The sequence below is a fragment of the Pongo abelii genome, chromosome 16 (genome assembly GCF_028885655.2).
Source record: "Pongo abelii isolate AG06213 chromosome 16, NHGRI_mPonAbe1-v2.0_pri, whole genome shotgun sequence".
NCBI classification, from domain to species: Eukaryota; Metazoa; Chordata; class Mammalia; order Primates; family Hominidae; genus Pongo; species Pongo abelii.
The window spans coordinates 18,612,793-18,627,046 of record NC_072001.2 but is presented as its reverse complement, the minus strand read 5'-3'; the positions used below and the strand labels follow the sequence as shown (position 1 = coordinate 18,627,046).

At 47.3% G+C, this 14,254-nt stretch overlaps 1 pseudogene; it reads right to left on the bottom strand.

Moving 5' to 3' along the window:
• Positions 1–2,352: 2,352 nt before the first annotated feature.
• On the bottom strand, positions 2,353–7,957 carry LOC129050303 (protein WWC3-like; annotated as a pseudogene).
• Positions 7,958–14,254: the final 6,297 nt, after the last annotated feature.

Below are 14,254 nucleotides of genomic sequence, written 5' to 3'. Positions count from 1 at the left end.
CTTGGTAAAAAGGAAGAAAATATAGTGAAAACCACAGCATAGCAAATCTGCCAGGTGGCATAGGACAGTAATGAACGCCATTACGTTCCAGAAAAAACACATACAGGGAATGAACAGTGAAAGCTTCTAGGAAAGTTCTTAAACAGCTTTTGTAGCCGCCATGAATATTAACAATGAGATAACGATACGGCCAATTGCTAAGTTGTGTTGAAGCGCAGCTATAAGATAACCCTCAATGGCCACACCCCAGCCATCCTGAACACATCCATCCACAGCACAAAGGTATGCCTGGGGCCTGAGCAACAACACTGAGCAAGGGGACTCCCAAGGCCACTTACAGTGAGCACTTCTGTCGAGCCGCATGAGAAGAGATTAAAAAAAAAAAAGGCACAAAGTGAAAACACTACAGAATTTAAGCCAACAACATTAAATGGAGTATCAGTATCATAAAAACATCGATATGAGCAAAGTCAAGATTTTTATGGGTTTTGATTAGCAAATACTAGTGGGTAGATGAAAATAGATAAGTATTTCATAATCATAACACATTTGACTTTTAAAATCCAGGGAAGACAAAACGGTAACAAAAACGTAAATAGCACGAAAGATCACAGTGTATTGCCCCACTCCTCTTACCTGCCTTCTGTTTCCTCAGATTGATTGAAAACACAAGGAAAAAATCATTCAGAGGCTGGTTTGCAAGTTTGGACAGCTTTGATTTTTATCTTACAAAAATTTTGTCTTACTAAGACTTGCTGGGGGCCAAACTTAGACCGCAATTTTCCCAGCACAGCTGATACATGATGGGGCAGGGGAGGCGAGGAGCCCCCCTGTGTCCATGCCTGAAGCTGGCTACCCAACCCGGCCCTCTGGGGACACCCAGCAGGGTCAACCATTTCAAGTTTCTAAGGACACAAATAAATTTTGTTCTTGTGTCCTTGAAACAATGTAATAGATGTAACATATAAAACCACCACCAGATGGCAGTATCATAAAAAAAGCTACAGCTAGGCGGCGGTGTCACCCAAGAAACCGCCACCGATGTCATATACCAGTCTACCACCAGATGGCAGTGTCACTCAGGAATTTATTGGCAGTGTCATATAAGAATCTGCCACCAGATGGCAGTGCCATACAAGAATTCATCACCAATGTCATATACGAATCCGCCACAAGATGGCAGTGCCATACAAGAAATAATCACGAATGACTTATGACTCCACCAGGAGATGGCAGTGTCTACACACGTAAGCAAATACTTCCCAGTCTAAGAAGTTTCAACCATTATAGCATCTGCCACGGAAAGCAAAGGAAAAAATAAAGAAATCAGGATGTGAAATTAAGTCAGCGCTTCTCTCTCCCACTCTGTCTCTCCTCTGTCCCAAAGTGGCCCCTGGGCCTTGTGCAGATTTTATGCCTAACTAGACCGACATTCTGGAATCTCAATCCCTTAAGGAGAAGGTGGTGGGAGAGAGGAGGGAGACTAAGAAAAAAGTCCTAATTGGATATTTCTTTTTTGACTGAACAGAATAAACATGGAGCAATCAACGTGTGGTTATAAAGAGGAACAAAGCTAATGAAGGATACCTGCATGTGTGGACTTCAGAAATAATGTATCTGGGGATACCAAAGTGTTTGCAAACACAGGGGCAGACACCAAAATAGAGATGCCAAAAAGCCATGAGGCAGTCTCAGGACATGATGGCCTCTGGTTACGCAGGTAAGTGCCAACAGACTACTATTTTATAGAGTGATGAACCTATCTATTGATCCACCAATCCATCTATCTCTTGGGTAACAGAATGGTGGTAAATGGAAGGGGTCACAGAGTTGACTGCATTCAAGGGTGGAAAAGGTGAGACTCAGTCCAGGAATGTGTTCAAGGTCACACAGCTAGAAGTGGACAGGGCAGGGAACAAAAGCTTGGTCTCCCAGGTGCTAGTTTGAAGCTGTTTCCACTACACCACACTGGTTCTGCTCTCTAGTTTTATTTCTACCCTTTGAAGCATAAATACTCCATGGTATGTGACTAGGGTTTCTCAGCCTCAGCCCTCTTGACATTTGGGGCTGGACCATTCTCGAGGGGGAGGGGGTGCTGCCTTGTGCATGGTAGGGTGCTTAGCAGCATCCCTGGCCTACACTCGCCAGATGCCAGGAGCATCTCCCATCCCCTAGTTGTGACAACCAAAAATGTTTCCAGACATTGCCAAGTGTTCCCCAGGGGCAGGAGGCAAAAACACCCCTGGCTGAGATCCACTATGCTGCACAAATTATCTAGTGTTTGCCTCAATGGAACATTTAAAACATTTTTGCTGTGCAAATAAAAATCAATTAAATGGGCTGAACTTCAGGAACGGGAGACCTTGTTCTTGATCCTCTTTAAAACCAAAGGAAGATAAAGTTGCCATGGGTGGCTCACAAAAGCACATGGGATCAATATTCCCTTCCATAGCAGTTTGGTCTTCCAAGCAGGCTACAAGCAGAAAGACCCCAGCTCCAAGGAGGAGCTGAACCAACACCATCTGAATGGATGAGGCTCCACGGAGCTCTGTGTTTTTCCATTTGAAGAACCACCAGAGAAACCAATTCAGTAGAAATGACTGATACGTACAGGCATGTCTTTTGAAATTACCCAATTATTTTCACTTCCACATTTGATAGAATTATGTTCTTGAAAACTATAAAAGATACAGAGATGTCAAAGCAACAAAAGAAGTCGAGATTTCCACTAGTTACAAGCAGACACCTGTTGGCATAATGGTCTCAGGCGGGCACACACTGACGGTTCCATCTCAGCAGGCATGCTGCAAAGGTCACGAAGGCCCTGATCCATCTCTAGCAGCCTCTGAATGTGGAAGACTGTGTGGTTCTTACCCTAGTTTTCAACAATTAAGTATTTTTTGAAAACAAGCCAAATACCTAGGAAAGACAACTTTGTCAACTTCAATGATCTTTCCCCAACACAGATCAGAAAGAGCAGGTGTGTGCTCTTCCCGATCACATCAATATTCCTAAACGTAGAGCTCACCATGGACCTGGAAAGCCAGCCGTCCTCACTCTGGACCCCACAGTTTCCTCCCTGGACATAACCCTCACCCCGCAGGAGGCCGTGTCCGCACTTACTTCCACCCAGGGGAGCGCCAGCTGGTGGGAGTCCTCGCTCGTGCGACCCTTCCCCATCCCCAGGGACCCCGTGTGGCTCAAGGGCTGCCACGCCTGGTAAGTCTTCGTCCCCCAAAGCTGAGGCGTGGGCCCACAGTGTGTCCAGGGCCCCCAGGCCTGGCCCCTCCCAGCTGTCCACCAGCTGCGCCAGTGGCGAGTCCCGCCAGCAGGGAGGAAGGGCATGTCCAGGGGTGAGCTTGGGGGTGACAGCGAGGACAGGGAGGAGCGGGAGGACAGCGATGCCAGAGACTGGGGTGTGTCCAGGGACTGCCTCTGCTTGTGGAAGCCGGAGGGACCTGGGGGCTCTGAAAAGGGGGCATCTCACCCCAGCGCATTGAAGGGAATGAGGTGGAAGTGTAGAAGCTGGTTGCCCTCAGCGATGGGCTTCTCGTACTGCGGGAGGCTGTAGATGTCCATGAAGCTGACCGAGCTCAGGGAGCCCCAGCTGGAGGCCAGAGACCACGGCTGCTCTCCGAGGACACTGGCAGGGTGCTGGCACACAGGCTGAAATGAGACAGTATGGCCATCTGAGATGGCAGGGCAGCCACCCCTGCTCACCCTGTGAGCACGGAAAGAGTAGCAGAGAGCAGTCAAGTCGGCAACAGCAGAGACCCGTGCCCAAGTCCCAGTCCCAGTCCCAGTCCTGGCTGGAACACCTACTAGCCAGGTACACTTGCTTAAGCCATTCATCCCCTCTGGGCTCCCACGGGCTCACTGGGGCTGGGGTGAGAACAGTTCCCACCTTGGGCATTGTTAGGAGGAATATCTGAGAAAATGACACATCTAAGGCCCTTGACATTGCACTCTACCATATGGTCAGGGCTGAAGAATGTGCGCAGAGCCATTCTTGGCAGCCAAATCTTACTAGCTTAAAAAATTCATATGCTTTAAAAAAAAACCCAAAAGAAAAATGTGCATGTGTATAGATGTACACTCCTGAAACTGTTAATTAGGTTACAAAATCCTTGAATACATTTGACTTCAGGCCTCTTACCCTGAAGCCAAATGTGGTTCTCTCCATATTCCTTGAGTCATACAGCAGTAGCATGTTAAATGTATAATGTATCCATTCTGTGTTAACAACATTTCAGGTCGAGCTCCAGTAGGAGAAAAATAAGCTACAAGAAACGAGTTCACGTACCAGTCATTGGAACACTATGAACAAATACAGTTTTCTCTTTGAAAGTAACCTAACTTTTTAACTGGGACTGGAGGTAGGATGTTAAGCGGGTGGCTTCTTCCAGCTGCATAAGTAGACAATTCCTTTTTTCCTGAAGCAGAATCCTGTAGGTAAGAAAACAGTTGATGAGTACATTTCAAAAAACAGGGAGAATATTTTCATAAAAAGACATTCCACTATCAATTCCCTCCAACAGAATCAGGTTGCGATGACCCCCCATTCTCAAAGCACCCAGCTCACAAGGGCCAAGATCACACATCCCTGGCACCCTGAGCAGGGCCTGCTACTCTGTGAAAGCACCAGGCACAGTGCACGGGGGAGGGGATGCCTGAGAAGAGGAGTGGGCACGGGGATGGGTCAATGTGTGGGTGGGTGGCTGGGTGGGTGAGCTACAGGTGGACAGATGGGCGGGCAGCTAGATGGGTGGGTGGCTGGATGGGTGGGTGGCTAGATGGATGGATGGGTGGGTGGGTGGCTGGATGGGTGGCTGGGAGGGTGGGTGGCTGGATGGGTGGTTGGATGGGTGGCTGGGTGGGTGGATGGGTGGCTGGGTGGGTGGCTGGGTGGGTGGCTGGATGGGTAGGTGGCTGGGTGGGTGGCTGGATGGGTAGGTGGCTGGGTGGGTGGCTGGATGGGTGGCTGGATGGGTGGCTGGACGGGTGGCTGGACGGGTGGCTGGGTGGGTGGCCGGGGATGGCTGCTTGGATGGATAGGAGGAGGGTGAAGTGAGCAGAAGGACAGATAACTAGCAGATGAGCTCAAATGCAGAGCACGCAGTCATCTGTTCAAATTCCTTGGAACAAATCAGATTCCCTCATACTAGGCCACCTTCTAGACAAGAACAAATATCATTCTAAATTTATACAGTTAAAACATTAGAAGCAAATGAAACAAAATAGCAGCCGTTGCCATCTCCAGGTTACGGGGTTGGAGGTATTTTTGTTTTCCTTCCTTCTACTTTTTTCTACTTAGTAATTTTCTAGAATAAAATTTGTTCCTACTGCAGTAAGCCCATCACCTAGAATCGAGCCTACCATGGATAGGCACTCAATAAACAGTTGTTGGACAACTCCATGAATAAATATGTTCGCCTCTAGAAGGAAACACTCATGGTTTACAAATGGAAATGACACTGTGACGTGTGGCCACAGTAGGCCCCTTTAATACCTTCCTCTTTCCACCAACAGGGAACGGGACATGCTGAAGGGGTTTGAAGAGCTTGGCTAGGTGGGAGTGAGAGGAAACCAGACACAGTGTCCGACAGCAGCCTGGGATTCAGAGAATCCCACCTGGCCGGTCACTCACAAGCTGTGTGGCCTTAGGCAAATGTCTCACCCTCTCTGAGCCCTTAGTTTCATTACCTGTAAAAATGGAGTCCACAATCTCCAGCTCAGGGAACTGATGCTGCATAGATAAAATAATGTACGGCAAATGACACGTGATCGACAAAGAGCTGCTATCACCCATAAAGGAAACAGATGTGCCACCAACTTAGGATAAGGAAGACAAACCAGTCTGAGTTTGTTTATGAGTTTCAACCACATGCCAGAAATTCTGATGAGCCTTTGTTTCTCTTGACGCAAACAAAATTCCAAATGGTGCCATGCAGAGGTCAGCTGGCGAGAGAGTACAAGCATCGTCCTACATGGAGCCATGACACAACCCACTTTCAAGTTCAATATCATATATTGAAACCAATGCTTTCCAAAGCGTGATCCAAAGACCCCTGCGGATCCCTAAAAGGCCTTCAGGGGTCCCATGAGGTCCCCTCCTTCCCAATGGCATTCAGTAGGCAGCTAGATGGTCTTCATGTGTTCTCTGAAAATGACCCCATCTCAACTGGCCAAATGCACCAAGGGCCAAAGCAGCTGCCTTCTAGCAAGCCAGATGCTAAAGAGATGGACAGCAAGGGCAAATAATACCACTCTTCTCACTATAGTTTTTTGTTTCAAAAAAGTTATCAGTCACAGAAATGTTACTAATATTAACACATAATAGGGTTTTTATTGTCTTTTTTTATTTGTGGAGATGGGGCCTTGCTCTGTTGTGCAGGCTGAAGTGCAGTGGTGTGATCAGAGCTCACTGCAACCTCCACCTCCCGGGCTCAAGCCGTCCTCCCACCTCAGGCTCCCAAGTAGCTGGGACCACAGGCACGTGCCACCACACCCAGCTAACTTTTGTATTTTTTGTAAAGAAGAGGTTTTCTCGTGTTGCCTAGGCTGGTCTCGAACTCCTGAACTAAAGTAATCCTCCTGCCTTGGCCTCCCAAAGTGCTGGGATTACAGGCGTGAGTCACTGTGCCAGGCCTATTGTTATCTTTAATAAGTAAATATTTAAAAAATTCCCCAGGTCTAACTTCTAAATTAGTAAATACTGACAGATAAAAATCCACGTAAACACTGACAGGTCCCTGGGTGGGGAAAAATGAAAAACAAAACAAAACAGTTAGAAAAAAGAACTTTAAAAAAACCAACACAAACAAAAGCTCTTTGGAATCCACTGCATTTTAACATTGGAAGGAGGTTCTGAGACCAAACTATTTGAGAACACCTGTAATAAACTCTTGAGTAGAATGTTCTAAGATTCCACTTACCTATGATATTTTAATTTTTAAGGAAAATGTTTTGATAGCTTGTACAGATGAAAGTAATGTTTAAAAAGCAATTCTGGGGCCAGGCGTGGTGGCTCACACCTGTTATCCCAACACTTTGGGAGGCTGAGGTGGGTGGATCACGAGTTCAGGAGATCGAGACCATCCTGGTTAACACAGTGAAACCTGTCTCTACCAAAAATACAAAAAATTAGCTGGGTGTGGTCATGGGTGCCTGTAGTCCCAGCTACTTGGGAGGCTGAGGCAGGAGAAAGGCATGAACCTGGGAGTCGGAGCTTGCAGTGAACCGAGATCGCGCCACTGCACTCTAGCCTGGGTGACAGAGCGAGACTCCGTCTCAAAAAAAAAAAAAAAAAAGAAAAAGCAATTCTGAAGTTCCACTGAGGGGCTTACAGAAAGGCACACTGCTTTGTATGCACTGCCTCATTCCTTACCGGTCTTTGGGTTGTATCCCTGCTTTTCAGATGAAGAAACTCATATAAAGTAGCTTGCCTCTGCTACACAAGTTCAAAGTTCGGTCAGGCTGGCTTGACCCTAAAGCCAAGGCACATTACCAACAAACAGGCATTTCCTTTACTACTGAAAAACATTTCCCCAATTTTCTGTGATACTCACATCCTATCTGATGCTTATCAAGGGCGATATCCTCAAAAACCCCATCTTTTTCAGAAGATGGGGAGCTGAGAGTTTTCAAAGGGAGTTTAAAAGTGAGTTCAAAATACATCCCTCATTGGGCTTTGGAGCTGTAACTTGGAACCCACTCTCACAAGCACCAGGACACTATTAAGTCACAGAGGACCCCAGGGGCAGAGATGACACCAGCAGAGCGTATCCAGTGGCAAACAGTGACCAGCCCCAGGAAGCGATTTGTTGTAGGGAATTTACCCAAGCCCGGTCCAAGGCTATTAACTTTTTTCTTAATGCTTTTCAGAAATTCTAACCCAACCTGAATTCTATTAGCTCAAATCCCAAATTAATAGAATCTAAATTGAGTTCCTACTGAAAACTGGCTCCACTCTTGAGTGACCAGGTAGAATTTCCACCCCATCGCTAAATCCATCAGCACATTCCAGCTCTGTTTTCACACAGATGATATACAGATACATTCATATGTATGGCTCAGTTTTAGACTGCCTTTAGTCATGACTTATTTTCAGATTGTTTTATCTGTAGTGAAAAAAGTTTTAGATCAAATTCCCCCCTTCTATCCAATACAACACATTTGTCATTATACAAATAGGTGCATTTTGGAGTGTGCAAGAGACAGTGCGTCTGGATACAAGATCACACACAAGTGCCCATGAGTGCCACATGTGCAGTCTAATTTTATGCTGGTTATTCTGAAAGTTGCAGATGACTAAAAATGTAACTTCCTTACCAAACAGGGGCCACGCTGGCAATAACTGAGACATCTAAAAACTGGCTGGAACGTAAACTGCTAGAATAAGAGTCTTAGACCTTTGCCTGACTTCTGTACTTATATTTTCAACAAAAAGAAAATGGGTTACAGTTTCCTGGCAGAAAACTGGCCAGGGCCCAACTCCTAAAGCACATAGCCTTGTGTCTCCAATTCAAAGGAAACTAACTTCAAAGAATATTTACCACTGCTATGAAAAGGAGTAGAAAAGTAAGCTAACAGATTAAGAAAATATAAAGTCTAATTTACTGTCTTCATTTACTTTACATAAAGTACTTTATTGTAAAGATGCCATTAAATTATGACAAAGGAAAACGTGACTTCAGGTTCAGCAGAACCAAATTTTTGCTTTTTGATAGATCTTTCATTTTATAATCACACCTATAATAAAAGCAGTCATCCTTGGAAAGAGGATTTCTCAGGATGACAGGCATCTTGCAATAGAGACGTGGGGTTCTCTGTCGAACATCAGCATCTTGTATAAATGCCTGCCACACACTAACATGAGCAAGCTAAAATAACAAAGGATATCACAAGCATTGACACAAGCCTTCCGAGAGATTATCTAGGGTATGTGTCCTTCACCTCAAGCCTGCTCCCTCAGCCCAGGAGATGTGCACCAGCTCCCTCCAGAGATGCCGGCTCTGAGCAGCTGGGAGGCCGCTGCACGTATCATCTGCCAGGGCGGGAGGCTTGAAGGAGGTGAGCATCTCTCTCTTTCTCCCCCCGGATGGCACCCCAGCCAGGCAAACACCTCCCATTTGCTGCTGATGACACTGCAGGTGAGACAGGAAGACTGGGCCCAGCTCTACAGCTGGCACAGCTCAGCCTTAAGGCGCCAACCTCACTCTCTCTGCACCTGGCCCACGCCAGTCTCCTAATGCTGCCAGCCTGTGCTGGGGGAAGCCTCCTACCATGTGGCCCCATACTTGCAAACTGCAAGCACACCTCCATTGAAGGGAGGTGGTGTGGAGAAATGGGCCCTGTGTGTACCGGCACAGAAGGCCCAGAGCTACAAGCGCCCCACCCCCATGAGATGTGCGTGCCAGTGCTTAGCACATGTGGATGTGCTTCTCCCACCAAGGTCATTTAGCGGCAGATTCAGGAAACACACTTGGGGCTATTAGGTCCTGGTCGAGGGCTCTGAGTCCCAGGACTCAGCACCTGGGCTGGTCTCACGTGAGGCCCCCATGTGAGTCAAAGCTGGTCTGGCTTTGCTGTCCCCACCCTTGAACCCAGGCATCGGGGCTAACACTGGCTCCATGGAGGGCTGCAGACTTGTACTCAGGGGCCACAGCACGTGTGTGTGCTGGATTTCCACATGGTGACAGCAGCCACAGTCAAAGGAGCATGGGTGTGGGGCCCTGAGATGCAGGCGACATTTGTGGGGCCAAGTCCTCCCCCCTTCACAGAGAAGCAACAGCAACTCCCAGGCCCTCCTATGCAGAACACACATACAAGAATATCAGGGGTGGAACAGAAGGAAATGTTTAGCTGAAAACAAACGCAGCCATGCAAGAGCACAGTAGAAAACTTCAGCTGCACAGTCCCTTTTACATTCAGATTCTCCTCATGGTTGATTCCAGGTGAAGTGACAGGGCATGCCACCATCTCAGGCAAAATGAAATTCACCTGCCCAGGGCTCTGAGCTCAACTCTCCAGACACCACCGCTTCCCTCAGGCTGCCATGAGCCCCTCGTGCCAAGCCACAGACTTGTCTCCTATGAAGATGACCCATGAACATCCAAGCATAAAGGACGCCAACAATACAGACACCCATTGTGAAACAGTAGGAGTAAGAGCATCTGAACAGATCCAATCATCCAAGCGTCTATTAGAGTCTCTGTGGAGCTGCTCATGTGAGCTCCGGGGGCGAGACTTTAACACATGGGGGAGGGGCTGCTCTCCAAAGCCCAGCTGATAGCCACAGAGAAACTGCTGCTAAGTGTGGAAGGCAGGCCCAGCCTTTGACACAATCTGCAATCTCACACAGCAAGTGGAAACCAGGACACACGGCACACGAGGAAAGGCTGAACGACCTAGTGGCACCGAATACCAAAGCCACCATGCTGGCTTTGCTTGTCCTGCGTGGTGAAGGAGCCTCGGGACAGATGCACAACAGGTGGCCAGCTTCCCAATGCCAGAGAGGAGCAGGCTCTCCTGGCTAGAAATCAAAGTTGGAGAGGAAAGCAGTAGGTGGATTCCCACCATGCTCACCATGTCAGGAACAGGGAATTCTTCCCCCCATGCAACAGAGCTGCCCGGGCCGGAGTGGGACCACAGCCTGCTCAGGGCAGGGTCCCACAAAGGCAGGTGAAAGCACCAAGCACAAACTTCGGGAAGGGTGGGGCATGGTGGGAGGTGGAGGTCACCCATCTTCCCTCACTCCTTCCCCCTTATCACCTCCTGCTTCAGAGCAGAGGCTCCAGAGACCCAGGGAGCAGAAGGCAGTGTCCCCCTCTGCATGCCCCTCCTAGACCAGGGAACATCCAGGCAGGAGAAGCTCTGAGCGATCATCAGGAACACCCTTCAGCCACACACAAGCCACCCCGTGGAGTTTTTCCAGCAGGCTTTCCGCTGGAGGTCCTGTCCCCGTTGACCCATCTCTCCATGGCGCTTTGTGCGGAGGTGGCCCGTGCACATCGCAGCTCCTCCTCCAGGCGCTCCCGCTCCTCCTCCAGCAGGACCACATCTCCCGCGGAGCAGCGCTGTGCAATGATGAGCTGAAGCTCCTGCCGCAGGGCCTCCTTCTCCTTGATGAGCTGCAGCCGGTCCCTGTCAGCCTCGGCCGTGCCTGGCCGGGACTCATTGTCAAGCTGGGCCAGCTGCTGCTGGAGGTTGGCGACTTTGCAAGAGAGACAAGGAGGAAACAAGGACATCAGCAGACTGAAAACGCCATCTTCACATCGTCTCCACGTTCCATACTGATTCTGTAAACTCCCTTTGCCAAATAAGTAGTGAAATGATTGCACCAAGTGACCCTTACACTTTAAAGGATTTGGAAACAATGTCCTAAAAAAATGGTGCAGAAATCTTTTCCTGAAGCTCCCTTAGCCTGAGATTCGAGATGACAATAACCCCATCGTGCCTGTTCCGAAGACCTGACAAAAAGGCCAGCAGCCCTCAACATGCCCATACTCTGGGTGGCTCAGACTCCTGGTTTCCTACGTGAAACTGTCCCAGAGCAGGAGGGAGTCTGCTTGTTTCTTCTGCCCACCCTCATCAGTAGCTAAACAGCATGCTGGACCCCCAGAAGTGCTGCAGGCCTCCCGCCTCCTCAGCTGTGTCTAACTACTGTCAGCCGCTTTAGCAAAGTAACAAAGGAGAAATGCCCTCATCATCTGGCTTCCTGAAGGGAAGACCTTGGAAGCCCCATGCTCCATGTCTTCTGGTTCTGTGTGCTCCTCCCTGCATCAGAGCCCCTGGCCATATGTGAATTCAAAACACCTTGCAGAGAGCAAGTGGGCACTTGACAAAAGCTGAGTGCATTGAATAGTGAACAAACACACCTGAAAATATGTGAGAGGACGAGAGGCAGCCCTGTGAGCGTGGATGCTGCTGAGAGATGACCTGGGTGGATGCAAAGTGCAACAATCCTCAAGGTGGAAAAACGGAGGCTCCTATCAGTTTCTGTGCCTCAAAATTTCCAAATGCTTGCTTGGCAAACAGACTGCATTACTTTTTGTGTCATGAGGTGCTGTTGAATGCAGATTAAGTGAAACAGATGTGGCCTGTATTTTTAAAGCATCCTTTAAAAGTAAGAGTAGAATGTTTTAAACCCTTTAAGTAGGGTTAAAGAGGAGGGATATGTTTCCAGGGAGAAACTAGGAATGGCAAACTCAACCTGAACCCCATGCTGTGGAGGCCATAGTTTGGCACACTCTCCCAAAAAACAAAATCCAAAGGCTTCTCTGACATCACAAAGAGCTGTGAGAACAGGGAAGTGGCAGGCACACATGGCCCTATATCCTCTGAGGGAGATGCAGGGCAGAGGTGCTCCTGAGACTGACTCCTCCTGTGCCCGTGGTCCATGGCACTAATCAAGGCTGGCTTCCCACCTGTTGGGTCTAGACCTCAGAAGCCTTCTCTACACTATGAGCCATGTGGATATCCCCAATTGACTAGCATTGCCACACACATTAAAACCTGCCACCCAGCCCTGAGCCAAGTCAGGCTTCACCTAAACTAGACACGAGCACAGGGACTCATGAGGATCGGGCATGACTCCCTCTCTAGCCACCAAACAAATCTGAAAGCCCACAGTTAAGGAAAGAAATGGGTACACAAGTTACAGTTTAAATGTATGCATTTTACTCAAGTCCACTTCAACAAGTTAAAGACACTAGTTGAATGTCAGTAGCTTTATTAAACAAGTTATTTTTGAACTTAAAACTAATTTCCGGAAAATGTGTTGGAAGATGGTGCCAAACCATGTCACCAGAAAAACTAATGACAGAGGCAGCTGAACAGGGCTAGGACTCCAACTGGGCTTAAGCATCCACCTACGTCTAATTAGTGTAATTAAAATTTGTGGCAGTCATATACCCAAAGCCCAAGGAAAATACACTCGAAGCAAACCCACAAATAAGTCAGTGCTAAATCAGACATTATACCCAATGACATTTCTGGAACATTCTACAGTAGACCAAGACAAGTTAAGAAATAAATATAAAAGATGGAGAACAATCAGCAAATCTGTGTCCTCATACTTTTTTTCATTTCCATTTATCTGATCCATAGGAAAGTCTACCTGAGCCCAGGTAAATTTTGCTCATTTTGTACTCATGCTAATTATCATACATATAATATAAACAGAAGTATTTTACAAAGCACTCCTTTTGAGTTTTCTGTGCCTTAAATATGAAGAGATCAAGATTCCATTTGAGTCTGCCAGCTCTAGGTTAGCTGCTAGCCTACAAGGATTCGAGCTGTTGAAGGTGGCAGAAGATCCAATTCCAGATAATCACAACTTTTCCAGGAAAATCTCAAGTAATATGCACTATCAGAAAAAAAATGAGGAAAAAAAGAATTATAGGCGGGAGGAGAGGCAAAGGGTGAGTTTCAAAAGGGCTGTCTGCTGCAGGCTTAAAGAAACAGAACAGCAGCCCAAATTAAACCATGTCCTGTCACTTCCCACAGCTGGCAGGAAAAATATGCAAGGACATACAGCAGGGGATGACATCTCCAGCAGAAACAAAATCTGGATGAGGTTGACTTCTTGCAACCCATCTGGAAATGTTTGGGGTGTGCTGAATGCTAGGCAAACATTTCCGTGCCTTCAAATTGTGGGGTTTAATAATAAAATTTCAAAACAATGCAACAATGCAAACAATCTCATCTTCATTTCAGAGCTATATTTGAATCTAGAAGAAACTGGAATATATTGGAAAGTTCAATTTCTTTCTTTGTCTCCATGTTCTAGGAGTGAATATTTGGGGCCTGCTTCAGCAAGGTCGAGAGAGGCACATCTTGTCTGTCTGTACTGGAAGCCAAAAGCCCTAGGATTCCTTCAACAATCGATTGTTCTTATGTCCCCATGAGACAGACAAGACAGCTTTGCCTTTAAAGCCATGTGACTTGTCTACCTTGCCATGGGCTGGAAACAAGCCATCTGCAGGGAGTATCTTTAGTACATTAGGTTTACTTGAAGAAACAGACTTCCTGCCTAAGGCTAAACACAGATGTACTGAGTTTCAATGCACCTTCTTCTACATCCACGCCAAACAGCTGATCCACTGGTTGGAGCCTCGCTCCTGTGAGTGCTGTTGTTCCAATTTTGGGTATTAAAGTAAAAACAATTTCCAGAAAGACTTTTCTTTGAAATATAATTTCAGTGAAATTAAATACATGGAAGTAAAGCGAGGTCATGGTTAAAGTTTGCAAA